The sequence below is a fragment of the Rhinoraja longicauda genome, chromosome 1 (assembly GCF_053455715.1).
Source record: "Rhinoraja longicauda isolate Sanriku21f chromosome 1, sRhiLon1.1, whole genome shotgun sequence".
Taxonomy (NCBI): domain Eukaryota; kingdom Metazoa; phylum Chordata; class Chondrichthyes; order Rajiformes; family Arhynchobatidae; genus Rhinoraja; species Rhinoraja longicauda.
The window spans coordinates 40,822,266-40,836,786 of NC_135953.1; the positions used below are offsets into that span (position 1 = coordinate 40,822,266).

The 14,521-nt window shown below is 43.6% G+C and overlaps 1 long non-coding RNA gene across 1 annotated transcript in view; it reads right to left on the reverse strand.

The window, feature by feature from the left end:
- Window positions 1-920: 920 nt before the first annotated feature.
- The window catches only part of LOC144599186 (uncharacterized), a 35,861-nt gene continuing 22,260 nt past the window's right edge, over window positions 921-14,521 (reverse strand). Inside the window, exons 2-3 of the long non-coding RNA XR_013547975.1 lie at window positions 12,079-12,148; window positions 921-965 (exon numbers count right to left, since the gene is read on the reverse strand). This is a non-coding gene — a long non-coding RNA (uncharacterized LOC144599186). The remainder of the gene's footprint in view (window positions 966-12,078; window positions 12,149-14,521) is intronic.

Below are 14,521 nucleotides of genomic sequence, written 5' to 3' on the forward strand. Positions count from 1 at the left end.
TCTTCCAGCTTAGAACAAAAGTCCCTATGGCCTTTTTGATGGCCTTATCAAGGTCATGTCTGGACTTCTTGTATTCCTCTGTGTCGCCAGATATGAATGCCTGGGATCTGGTCCTCAGAAAGCAGATCTCCTGATTCTCCGGAATCTGGAATCTGGATTCTCCGGTCCAGAAGGAGATACAGATGCTTGAAAGCACATACCACCAGACTCAGGAGCAGCTTCTTCCCGTCTGTTATCCGGCTCCTAGATAGTGCTTCCATAGGCTAGGGTAGTGTTCGATTCACCTGTATCCCATTGATGACATTGGACGTTGTCAATAGTACTGATGCACTGCAATGCTGAGAACTATATTCTGTAATCTGTATCATCCCCTTTGTTCAATCTATTCATACCTGCAATTAACTGATTGTATCTATATATGGTACATATGACCTGCTTGGATCGCCTGCAAAACAAAGCTTTTCACTGTACCTTGGTACACGAGACAATAATAAACCTAAACTTAAGCCTGCAAATGCATTTCTCCGGGTGGTATTAGAAGGGATCACTGCAGTTTTTGTGGAGCTGAAGTCTCATCATCACATTGCCATCTTTCACCATATTTTATTGGGCCACATACATGTTAAATGTAATAGACACTGAACAGAACTGGCAGCTCAATGCTGGGTATCCCGGAATGCTGTGGATCATCATCAGCAGAGCAGAAATGTACACAATCTGCAATCTCACAGCCCTGCATGTCATTTACTCTCCTTTTGTTCTTTCTATTGCTCTGTGCATTTGCATCAAGCTGAATCACAGAATGGGGATAAGATGAAATGAATCTAATAATTTATTTGTTTAATAATTTATTTGAAAAAGGGACAATGTACATTAATTGACATTTAAACAAATGTAAATGTACTCGAGTTAGTCGAGAGGCTGGTTTTCATCGACAGTCCCTTAGCCTGATGTTGTTAGGCATCCTAGAAAAGAAATACAATACAATATGTACAATAGTTAAAAACATAGTACATTACCATACAAAGCAATGCATTTAATTAAAATGAGCAGACGAAACCCAAACAGCAGATGTAAAAATACATTGTGAGTAGTCTTAATTTAAAGTTTACATTTTTTAAGTTTAAGTTTTAAAAGTCACATTCAAGTTGGAGAAAAACTAGCATCAGTGTTGACATTGTTGGTTCTCAATACGCCATTTCTTGACGTTATGCTTAAATGAATAATATGATAGAGTTAGATAGAGTTAGAGTTAGATAGAGCTCTAGGGGCTAGTGTAATCAAGGGATATGGGGAGAAGGCAGGCACGGGGTATTGATTGGGGACGATCAACCATGATCACAATGAATGGAGGTGTTGGCTCGAAGGACAGAATAGCCTCCTCCTGCACCTATTTTCTATGTTTCCATGTTTCTATGTTTCTAAGATGGGGAATCTCTAACTATAATATAGGTATTGATTTGGAGGGAAGTGCGGGTTCTAACCTGGAGCAATTATAACTATTAGCTACTGTTAACAGTATTGTAGGGTAGTGTTAGTTAACTACTGTTAACTAAAATAAGTAAATTCCAAACTGTGAGCATCTGTGCCTGATCCAGCATCTGTAAGCATCGGAATGGAGTTGAAGGCATGCATTCAGATATAGAAATATACACCAGACTTCATGATGCTAAATGGGTCAAAATTTAAGAATTCTAATTATTTTATATTCACATGGTATTCAATGTAATCTTTCCTTTTATTTCCTGTGTAACTAGATTCAAATATTCAGAAATTGGATAAGAGAAAATTAATTTGAATCCAATTATTCAACATTAATATTGCAGAGCATTTGATTTCAGACAGGTTTAGAATTTTTCCTGGAAAATTAGACTGATTTATCCAAACAACTGTTCTTGTCCTGTCACATTTTGCATAGGTAGTGTTGTTATCAGTGCGCACGGTGCATTTTATTTGCTTGTTAGCAAAAACTGGGTGAAAATTTGAGTTTTATTAGCTCACAGTTTAACAATGAACACATCGTTTTGAAAGCAGTGAAGCCTGTGTGATTTAAAAGGACATTGTTGGGGATATTTATCATAAATTGACTAGGCACTGTTTCAAACGAGTTTTTATTTTAATAACATTGTTAGCCACCCCTAGTGCAAGGTGGAATTGCAGGCTCACTCCCTATCAAATCATAACCCCCTTGCTCATTCCTCAGTCTACTCAGCTGAACCCAGCGCTCAAAACATGCCTACATTTGGATGTGCCCTTAAAACCTCCCTCAATGTAGGGCCCTTCCTCCAGTTTCCTTTCTATGCCCACAGTTTCATCCCCTCACTGTCCCCTGCCCCTCCATCCCTTCCCAATATATAACTTGATAACATAGTTTCCTTCACTTTCCCTCAGTAAGAATATTCCAAATTTATCTTTTGCTTTGGTATATTCTCAAGATTGAGAATTTCTGCTTATTAGAGCACTGTGCCGATGAGGGCAGCAGAGTGGCGCAGCTGGTAGAGCTGCTGCCTCACAGCGCCATGGATCTGCGTTCGATCCTGACCTCGGGGACTGTCCGTGTGGAGTTTGCATGCTCTCCCTGTGGCCGCGTGGGTTTCCATCGGGTGCTCGGGTTTCCTCACACATCCCAAAGACGTGCAGATTTGTAACCTCATGAACAGGATGAAATAAAATCAGGATTTCCATCTGCAATCAAAAACACTGATGACACAATCCACAATAACATACACATGACTTCCATGTGCATCAAAGATGTATTTCCAAAGGAACGTTTATATCCCTGCTAGTCTGACTGTATGCTGAAAACAAAAAGGCTTCAACTTGTTTAATGTATGTTGTAACAGCCAATAAATCCAAACCTGTTTCACTCATGCTATTTTCCATTTTAGATTCAGATTTAATCATCCAGAATGCGATCTATTGGTTGTTATTAGCATAATTGTCTGATGGATATAGAAATTGATAAATAGACAACAAGATTGATCAATCAACTTAACTATCCATCTATCAGCATTTGTTTACACAAAATTGATTCCTTGTCCTGATATAGGTTTCCAGAAGCCTATAAATTATGTTCAACGATGTATTTGCCTAGGTTTGGACATTTTAAACAAGAATCATAATTTAACAATGTTAATGAAGGAATAAAATAATCAACAAAAAAAATGTGCAACAGCTTATCAAAGACCACTGAATTTTCAGCTTAAAATAATTTCTCCATGAGATTGCCAGCATTTGCTATCCAGGCTTAGCTGCCCTTAAACTGAGGAAGGGTACTAAGGGTCAATCATATTTGTTGGCCTGGAGTCACATCCTTGCCAGACTCAGTAAGGACAACTAATCTCCTTCCCTGAGATATTAGTGAATGGCAATCCTATAATTTCATGTTACCTATTCAGAGACTTTATTTTAATTCTACATTTAATGAATCACTTAAATTTGAACCCTAGCTGGCACAAAGGTATTTGAACTTGTATTTCGAGATCAATTGTCCAGAATTGGAACAGCGCGGTAGCTCAGCGGTAGAGTTGCTGCCTTACAGTGCCAGAGACGCGGGTTTGATTCTGACTATGGGTGTTGTCTGTACGGAGTTAGTACGTTCTCCCGGGGACCACAAGGGTTTTCTCCGGGTTCTCCGATTTCGGGTCGAGACCCCGCTTCAGTCTGAAAAAGGGTCTCGACCCGAAACGTCACCCACTCCTTCTCTCCAAGGTGCTGCCTGACCTGCTGAGTTATTCCAGCATTTTGTGATACCTTCGATTTGTACCAGCATCTGCAGTTGTTTTCCTCCAGGGTTGTAGGTTAATTGGCTTCTGTAAAATTGTCCCTAGTTTGGAGGGGAGAACTAGTGTATGGGTGGTCGATGATCAGTGCAGACCCGATGGTGTAGTGCCTGTTTCCACGTTGTATCGCTTAAAAAAAACTGATTGCTATTCAAGTCACTTAACCACTACTTAACCACTACTTAACCACTACTTAACCACTACTCTCATGGTACCCTCACCATGCCGCAACCCATACTGTCTCAGTCTGGTGTGTTAAAGCTCGTTCTATGATTTATATGTGTTCACCGCAAGCCTCTGCATGTTTGTATGAAGGCAGCTCTTTATCATAGCACAGAGATGCACCTGCCAGTCGATAGCATATTATCAAATAAATATGATCCCATTTGTTGTGCAGTATGAAGCATATCAAAGAATGATTAACAAAACTCTCTGATCATTCTTTTTGATTTATACTAGAACATGTGGACCAACTCCAAACTGCAAACGTTAATTATAATTATGGAACAGGATGGTCCGGGGCAGTGCCTCATTCTGAGCTGTCTGAGGCTTACCTGCAGCTCATGATCTGCTCCACTTTGTGGAACGGCCACAATGGTGAGGCCTGGAGATTGTTGGGAGTCACATGACCACAACATGCAACCAAGGGGCCGGACTAGAGGTAACAACAGGAGGCTGTCTAGGTCCAATGTGATTGATCCAATGAGTGTAAGCATGGTTGATGATGATCTTAGTTCAGGCCTGGAATCAGCTCGGGTGCCATTAGTATCATTTGTACCTCTCTGTACAACTGTCACAGTGAACTGTGCTATTTTGTCAGGCTTAGGAATTGAGGAGTCTGCAGCAGTTTGCTGATGTTGAGCTTTGAACCACAGTAGTGCATAAAGTCATAGAGCTATACGGCATAGAAACAGGTCCCTCAGCCCAACTTGTTGAAGCCGACCCAAAAGCCCCATCCAAGCTAGACCGAATTACCTGCTTTTTGCCCATATCTCTCTAAACTTGCCTGGTCAATGTACCTCTTTTAAAGTGCCTTTTAAAGTGCCTTTTAAATTATGTTGTGTTACCTGCCTCAACTAGCCCCTCTGACAGCTCCAAATACCCATCAACCCTGAGTGAAAAAGTCCCCACTCAGGTTCTATCTAAATCTTACCCCTTTCACCTTAATCCCATGTCCTCCAGCTCTTGATTCCCTGGGTACGAGTCTCCGTGCATTCACCTCATCAATTTCCCTCATGATTTTATACATCTTTATAAGATCAGCCATCAGCTCCCTACGTGTCAAGTCCCAGCCTGCCCAACCTCTCTCTCTCGTTCAGGCTTTTGAGTCCTGGTAACATCCACATAAATCTACTACACACTCTCCTGCTTAATGACATCCTTCCAATAGCAAAGTGACCAAAACTGAACACAATACTCCAAATACGGCCTCACCAACATGTTATACAACTGTAACACAATGGAGCAACCTCTGTTGTCAATAGTCTAACTCAGGGGCCTCCAAACTTTTCAGCATGAGGGCCACATTATATATTTGGCACATTTTGACGGGCCGTAGGAAGAAATAAAGAAATGTCAGTTTTATAAATTTAATGAGGTTTATAAGGAAACAAATAAATAATATTCAATTTTTACAAAAAGAGCTTCAAATATTAGAATATATATATACCGTAGGTATACAATTATTTATAAAACAGAAAAATGACAGTGGCCACCAGTGGCATGCAGACAGTATAGAAATATATATAATGGCGGAGTGACCAAATGTGTCACCGCCGCAGTGACTTGCAGGTGGACACTCCGCTAACAAATCATTAAAATTTAAAATTATTATTAAGTCGGCAGCAGCATACAAGCCCTCAACTTGATAGCCTACCTAACCTGTAAGTTCGGAAGCTGCCGAGATCGGCCCTGAAGACCGGAGAGCCGAGGAGGAGGGAGCCGCTGGTGATGAACGGATGCGATGAGTAGGCCAGTAGGAGAGGGGTAATGCCTCCAGCACCTGCAAGGTCGGCTGCAGAAAGCATTTCCCCCGGGACAGACAGGCGGTCGGTCGGGCGAGGAGAGGGACCTCGAACGACGGGCCGAGCCTCTCGAGGGCGACGGAGGAGGCCCTGCAGCAGCCTGGGGCTCGCCTGGATCGGGAGCCGCTCCAGTACATCCAGCGCGCGGACCCGACTTTGGAGTTTTTGTAAACGGCGGCAAAATATGGTGGTGACTCGTGCACGTGTGATCTATGGTAAAATAACTCCACTGTGCAGTGCACATGTGACAATAAACCACCATTCATATAGGCCGCTTAAAAAATAAAAAATAAAATTCCCACGCCACCACAGAACCTGCAGCACGGAACGTGCTTGCTGTGGGCCGGATAAAATCTTGTGGCGGGCGGGATGTGGCCCGGGGGCCACAGTTTGGAGACCGCTGGTCTAACTGATGAAGGCCAAACAAAAGCCATCATTCCCAATTTATCTACTTGTGACACCACTGTCAGGGAACTATGTACCCGTACTCCTAGATCCCTCTGCTCCACAACACTTCCCACAGCCCTGTCGTTCGCAATGAAGGTCCTGTCCTGGTTTGATTTCATGCTACACCTCGCACATCTGCATTAAACTCGATGAGCCATCTCGTCAGCCCACTTCCCCAGCTGATCGAGATCCTGCTCTATTTTTGATAGCCATCTGCAAACTCTACCACCTACTTTAGTGTCATCTGCAAACTTACTAATCATGCCGGCACAGCTACCGACTTATAGCACCAGAGACCCAGGTACGATCCTGACGATGGGTGTTGTCTGTATGAAGTTTGTACGTTCTCCCCATGACCTGTGTGGGTTTTTACCAAGATCTTTGGCTTCCTCCCACACTACAAAGGTTTGTAGGTTAACTGGCTTGGTATGAATATAAATTGGCTCTAATGTGCGGGGATCGGTAGTTGGCACAGACTTGGTGGGCCGAAGGGCCTGTTTCTGCACTGTATCTCTAAAACTAAAACTAAAACTAAATCTAAAACTAAATGCACTGTAAATTCTCATCTGCATCATTAGTCTAAGCCACAAATAAAAATGGGCCCAGCACCAGGCCCTGAGGAACACCACGAGTCACAGGTCTCTAGTTTGAAACACAACCTTCTACTACCACACTCTGCTTCCTTCCATAAAGTTAATTCTGTATCCAGTCAGTTGGCTCTCCCTGGATCCCATGCAATTCAATGTTCCTGCCTTGCATGTTGAACATAACCAAGTTTATGCATTTTAAAGATCAAATTTCATTAGCAAGAGCACGAAGTAGGATTAAGTGATGAGCAATTTCAGTACAAATTAATGTACTGAAATTTAATGTTCTACCTGAGCTTTACTCTCACTGGTGTTGTTAATGTTTAGAACATAGGCTCAAATTGTTTTCGTAATGAGGTTAATGGATGGTAAAATAACATAGCTAAACAATAAAATTACTGCAGTGAATTCATGTTTTAATCTATTAGTGTATCAATTGACAGCAAGAACTGCTCTAACAAATCATATTTCCATTCACATAAATGGGAGTACAAATAAAGTAATTTGAATTACTTTGATGCTGAAGAACGAATATGTTAGTAAAGCCATGTAGTTTAGTTTAGTTTAGTTTAGAGATACAGCGCGGAAACAGGCCCTTTGGCCCATCGAGTCCGCACTGACCAGTGATCACACATTAACACTATTCTGCACACACTAGGGACAATTTACATTTATACCAAGCCAATTAGCCTATAAACCTGTATCTCTTTGGAGTGTGGGAGGAAACCAAAGACCTCGGAGAAAACCATTACAGATCACAGGGATAATGTACAATCTCCGTTCAAACATCACCCATAGTCGGGATCGAACCCGAGTCTCCAGCGCTGCATGTGCTGTAAGGCAACAACTCTACCGCTGCACCTGTAAGATTTGAGAAGTTTTCCCTCATCCTGCAATCAACACCAAACCAAAGAGCTGCAGTTTGGACATTTTACACGGGAGACTGGGGCTGATAGCGGAGAAAGGCTGCGATCAGTTTAACAAGGGATGTCACAATCCGTGGGTCCTAAGATGGCCGCGGGACCTCGTGACCAGCCACAAAAGCAAAAACCTTACAGCCCAGTCTCTAGGTTTCTGCAAAGCCACGGCCAGAACAATGGATGGATATTGGCCATGCAGAAACCCGCGAAACCAGGTCGAAGTCCAGACACTGGGGCGCTGACATCAGCATATTCACAATGCCCCAAGCCGACCTACACAGTTAATCCCGTTAAGGGGGCACAATAGCCCATAGAAACATACCTGGCAGGTGATGGGAAACCATTTACACCCATCACCTCTTAACGGAAAATAGATTAACAGACCGTCTAGCCATCACCGGTACCCCCGGACATAACGCAGAACAGAGAGAAAACTCAAATACCCATCTTTGAAACAAAGAGATCCCGAGATCTGGCGGGAGATAGGACGGGTCAGAATTAGTATAACTGGCCACGATTTTTGGGTTGGAAAGGCATGCAAGTCAGACGTCAGAGGACGCAAAGAAGCACGAAAAACGGACGCAAGAAAGGAAGAAGAAGAGTCAAGCATGTCAGGAGGGACGCAAGGCAAGCAAGTCGGATGGCACGGAGAACGGAAAACAGCGGAGAAGCAGCCCGAACAGCCAGTAACCCCAGTAATAGCCCCATGGTGAGCATGTACCCCGATCCTGCACATCCTGGACATAGCTTCAGTGTAGAGGGGAGGGTGGTTTAATTAACGTGGGTGTATAAGTAAAGATGTGTTGGCCAATTTTGCGAGGTGTCGTACGTTCCCCATCTTACAATCCAGTATATGTCTTGTAGAACTGTGCGTTTATAATTCAGAGTCAAAAGTATTCATGTATATGTCTTGTAGAACTGTGCGTTTATAATTCAGAGTCAAAAGTATTCATGTATATGTCTTGTAGAACTGTGCGTTTTATGATTCAGAGTCAAAGATATTCATGTCATTCGGTATGTGTCATAGAACTGTGAAGAGCATTCATGTACAATAGTCCCAAGCGCTCAATAAAAGCCTTTTCCATTTAAACCCTGGTCTTCAAATCTGGTCTGGTTGAATTTTTCTGCACTATCAACGCTCCTGCATCTAAGTCCAGTGTCTAGAACCGTAAGGGGTGAGTGGGTCGAACCACTCACGGGGAACCAGTGTGCGCGGCCTGGTCAAGGGATCAGAGCAAGGCACAGGGACCTTAAGTCCGGCGAAAGCTCGGCGCAGAAACTCCTTACAAGGCCTCGGAGAAAACCATTACAGATCACAGGGAGAATGTACAATCTCCGTTCAAACATCACCCATAGTCGGGATCGAACCCGAGTCTCCAGCGCTGCATGTGCTGTAAGGCAGCAACTCTACCGCTGCACCACTGTGCCACTCAAAGGTCAAAGAAAGAAAGACTATAATAGACAATAGACAATAGGTGCAGGAATAGGCCATTCTGCCCTTTGAGCCAGCACCGCCATTCAAAGTGATCATGGGTCATCATTCACAATCAGTACACCGTTCCTGCCCTCTCCCCATACCCCGACTCCTCTATAATGAAGAGCTCTATCTAACTCTCTTGTGAAAGCATCCAGAGAATTGGCCTCCACTGCCTTCTGAGGCAGAGAATTCCACAGGTTTACAACTCTCTCAGTGAAAAAGTTTTTCCTCATCACCGTTCTAAATGGCCTATCCCTTATTCTTAAACTGTGGCCCCGATTGGCCCCATAAGGGCTGACCAAAGGGCCTGGCCAAACGATGGCTTCAAGAGGATTCCAAGGTAAGGAAAATGAAATATGGAAATGGAGCAGTTTAATGAGAATTCCTCAGACAGGGCTTGGTAGCTGCATGTGCAGCTGGCAATTCCACATTTCAGTATGATTTAGGAGAAGGCTGTTCTGCCTGTTGTGTCGATGTTGGCTCACAGAGCTATCCTCTCAATCCCATTCCCCTTTTTTATTAAACTGTGATTTACTCTTCCCCACATCCCCCACTAAAGAGTTCCCCTCCCCCACCTACCACCACCCCTGACACTCCTAGCGCCCACCTATGCTTGAAGATAATTAATTTAGCAGCATATCTTTTAGGATGCAGGGAGCAAATAGGAACATTTATAAGGAACTGATCTTCCGGAAAATATGCAAACTCTGCACATACAGTACTGAAGGTCAGGACTGAACTTAGGTCATGCAACGTAGACAACAGAACATGGAAAAGTACAGCACGGGAACAGGCCCTTCACACACCAACGTCTGAGCCGAACATGATATCAAGATAAACTAATCTCCTGTGCCTGCATATGATCCATATCACTTAATTTCCTGCATATCCCTGCATCTATCCAAAATACTCTTAAAGGCTCCTATCATATTTGGCTCCTTCACCACCCCTGACAGTATGATACAGGCACCCACTACTTCTGTGCAATGGTAGCGCAATGTAAATTCCTAAGGTGCATCCTCTTAGTAGGCTCTCAAGAATTCCCTTCCTCAACCTCTCTTCTTGCTGACATTTCTTCTCGTCTTAAAGTATTTGCCCCCAAACCTCCCATTGTTCCAAAGTATCAACACCATCGAATCAACCTCTCACACAAGTAAGGCCTTTCCGTCACCTACTGTACCTGCGCAGATTAGCAAACACGATACATTGAGACTGAGGCTGCAGTCAGATCTGGGATGTGACTCAGGAACTGAAATAGGTTCTGGGTGGGCGTAGACTGCCAGTGATCAGTAGTGGTGATGGGGCCTGCAGGCAATGGTAAGGTTGTGCTGTGCTGGGGGATGGTCATCAATTAGTGACAATATAAGGTGTTGAGGGCAAACACAGGCTGGCATTGTTGTGAGTAGTTAGGTTGTACTGTTGGGATACTGGTCATTGGTTTGATGGTAGTTGTTTGGGAAGAAGGTTGGTGGAGGCTGTGAGTGGCTGTGTTGAAGGCTGACCAATATCCCAGCAGAGAAATGTGGAACCTTCCTCTCCATCCAAGCTGAGATGCGCACTGCCAAGGGCATTGTGTACATAACTCTGTGAACTGTTAAGAATTGAGTGTAGTCTGTGGTATGACATTGATGCATTATTGTTTGGATCAGATGCATTGTCTTTAATGAACAGTTTTCTTCTCAAAGCTCTGCCTCTGCTGAATCGGTTAGACGAGCAGCAACACAAAGGAACAAACACCTCCTTGTGGAACGTTGCTTGTATTGGTTCAACGACCAAGTACGAAGGAAATAGTAAACAGGAGACACACAAGGCCACAGATGCTGAGATCTGGAACAAGGAAAAAAGTGCTGCTGGAGGAACTCAGCAGGTCAGGCAACATCTGCGGAGGGAAGTAGACAGCCAAAATTTCAGATTGCAACGCTTCATCTGGGCTGAAAGAGTCGAGAGGAGATATTCAGTATAAATAGCTGAGGGGAGGGAAGGAGGGTTGGACAATATCTGGCAAGCAATAGGTGAATTCAGATGAGGAGCGGTTGGATTGGCAGATGGAGTCAAATAAGGGAGGGGAGGATGGAGATAGTGACAGGATGGGAGGTGAAAACTGAAGGCCAAAAAGTGCTACTGATTATGAAATCTGACAAGAACACAAGGTGAAAGTGAATCTAAATGTGGGAGGGAGGGTGAGCAGATGGAAATAATGGGATGCGGGGATGGAGAAGCTCTGAGAAAGGAGAGTATAGGTGATGAGCAGATGAATAAGTGGGAGGGGAAAAAAATTGGTGATAGGGAGCTAACAACTCCTTAGAAACCATAAATAGAAATTTCTATAAATAAAAAAAAACATCAATTTATTTTCTAAATATAAAACCATATGGCAAAACATTGACAGTTGAGATTTAATGCTTTGTACAAAGGGTTTTCTGTTTATAGTTCTACCTTTACTTAGAACATATAGCAATACATCACAAGACAGGACCTTCGGACCACAATGTCTGTGCTGAACATGATGCCAAGACCAACTCTTAGCTGCCTGTATATAATCCATATCCCTCCATTCAATGCCTATTCAAAGGTCTCTTAAATGTCCCTCACATGTCTGCCTCCACCACCACCCCTGGCAGTGCATTCCAGGGACTCACTATCCTCTGTTTATCCATTTAGGCAAGTTTCCACAAAAAGCCATTCACAGAAGCTATAATGGGGAATGTGCCTTTAAGAGGTGATGCCCTTCTAGGATTGTTGTACAGCAAAGTGTTAGCGATTACATTCATTCTAAACTGGTAATGTCACGAACACTGCACATCTGGATTTGGCACTTGATTCTAGCATTAAATACCTTACCTTCGTTTCAAGCAGGTTTCAGCCAACCCTTCTATTTCGGTGAGGTCCTGACTGGGCACGTTGGGGAGCTCTGTAAAAGGAGAGTATAGGTGATGAGCAGATGGAGTAAGTGGTTACTCTATGCTTTGGTGCGCGAGAAATGGTTGCCAACTATTGTGGAGGCACATCAGCAGCAATATGTCCTAGGATACTCCAAAATACTTAACTCAAGCCCTCCAGTCCCGGTGACATCCTTGTGAATCTTTTCAACACCCTCTCCAGCTTAGTGTCAACCTTAGTGATATTCTTCCTTTGGCTGAGTGACCAGAACTGCCCACAATACTCAAAGTCTGGTCTCACTAACAATTTGTACAGTTGTAACATAGCAACTCCTGTACTCATTGCCCTGACCAATGAAGTCAAGCGTGCCAAATGGCTTCCTCACCACCCTGTCTATCGGTATTATCGGAATGAATGTATGGCAAATGTAACATTGTGAGAAACAGTAGACAAGAGGAACTGCAGATGCTCAAACCACACATTAAATGCAGATCAGGCAGCATCTCTGGAGTACATGGATAGCTGATGTCAAGTCGGGACCCTTCTTCAGACTGCTTGTAAAGGGGAAGAATAAGCAGGAAAAGAGGTGGGGGTGGGTCAAAGCCTACCACGTGATAGGTGGATACAGGCAGGAAGGATTTTTGATCTGCAGATGGTAGAGAAAGTCTAGAGATGAGGCGACAAAAAGGGGGGCTAAAGAAGACAAAAATGAGACCAGGAGAAATAATCGATGCCGATAACAAGAACATTTTAGTGAAAGAGGAGTGAAATGCAAAACTAGAGGCAGGGATATAAGTGGAAAGAGACTGAGGGGGCATGGTGGGGTTGGGATATTGGGAGAATAGGAGCGTCGGGGTCCTGAAAAAGACCGAGGGGGGGGGGGGGGGGGGGGGGGAGGGCTAAAGACAAGGAGAAAAAAATGGAGTTGGGTTTTGCCTAAAATTGGAGAATTCAATGTTCATACCATGACATTCCAAGTGGAATATGAGGCGAGTTTCATCCATTTTGTGTGTGGCCTCAATCTGGTAATGGAGGAGGCCCATGACAGAAAGGTCAGTAGGGGAATGGGCAGGGTCGTTGAACATAGACATAGAAAACATAGAAAATAGGCGCAAGAGGACGCCATTCGGCCCTTCGAGCCAGCACTGCCATTCATAGTGATCATGGCTGATCATCCACAATCAGTAACCCTTGCCTGCCTTCTCCCCATATCCTCTGCTAACCATTTAAAATGGTTATCAACCGAGAGATGCAGCAGACCTCGGCGAACCGAGCACATGTTCAGTGAAACGGTTACCGATTCTACACTTGCACTTGCCGATGTAAAGGAGGCCACATTGGGAACACAGCATACAGTAGATGAGTCTAGAGGAAGTGCACATGAACCTATGTCTCACCTGAAAGGGCTGTTCGGGTCCCTAGATGGAGGTGAGGGAGGAAGAGCAGGGGCAAGTGTTACATCTTCAGAAATTGCAGGGAAAAATACCTGGGGAGGGGGCAGTTTGGAAAGGAAGGGATGAGCAAACCAAGTAGTTGTGGAGGGGGTGGTCTCTGTTGAACGCGGCTAAGGGGTGAGGATGGGAAGATGTGACTGGGATTATGTTGCAGGTGGCAGAAATGTCGGAAAATGAAGTGTTGGAAAATGAAGTATTTGGTTGGAGGGGTGAAAGGTAAGGATCAGGGGAACATTGTCCTGGGGGGAGATGGAGTGAGAGGATTACTGTGGGACACAGAGGCTATTCTATCATGCGTACACTAATGTTTTTCCTTCCTTTTCAGATCTTTGTCCAACTTTGACTGTAGATTAAGTATATTTCTATAGGTCTCACTGAGGTAACCTTTACATATCCAATAGACATTCACACCTTTTTTTTCCGCATCTTAGCATTTATTGACTGTTCTAACTATTACCTGCATCCGTGGAAAATATTCATAAAATGTAAACTATTGCTCACATCTTTTGATGTTGATCAGCTCAATAACCAAACATTTCTAGCAAAACGGTTGTCAGTTTGATGAATGGTTAATTCTGAGAAATAAATTCATTTCAAAAGCTGCGGTTCTATTTGCATTTCCAGTTTTAAGTGTTCTTATTTCAGATTTCCATCTGTCATAATTGCTCCAGTTTCGTGCTTCACAGAAGGTGTCAGGCCTAGGGTTAAGCATTGAGAATGGTTCTCCTGTACAGGCGTAGACATGTAATTTTGCATTTAAATTTGAACATTTAGTTTTTTTAATATAAGAAATAATTTGACCATTTGCCTGATGCCACTTCGTTGTAAAGACAACTTCAGCACTCTGGGCCTTAAGAGAAATATTCATGAGAAGTATTCAGTCTTTATTTTAGACTTTAGACTTTAGAGATCCAGTAAGCAAACAGGCCCTTCGGCCCACTGAGTCTGCG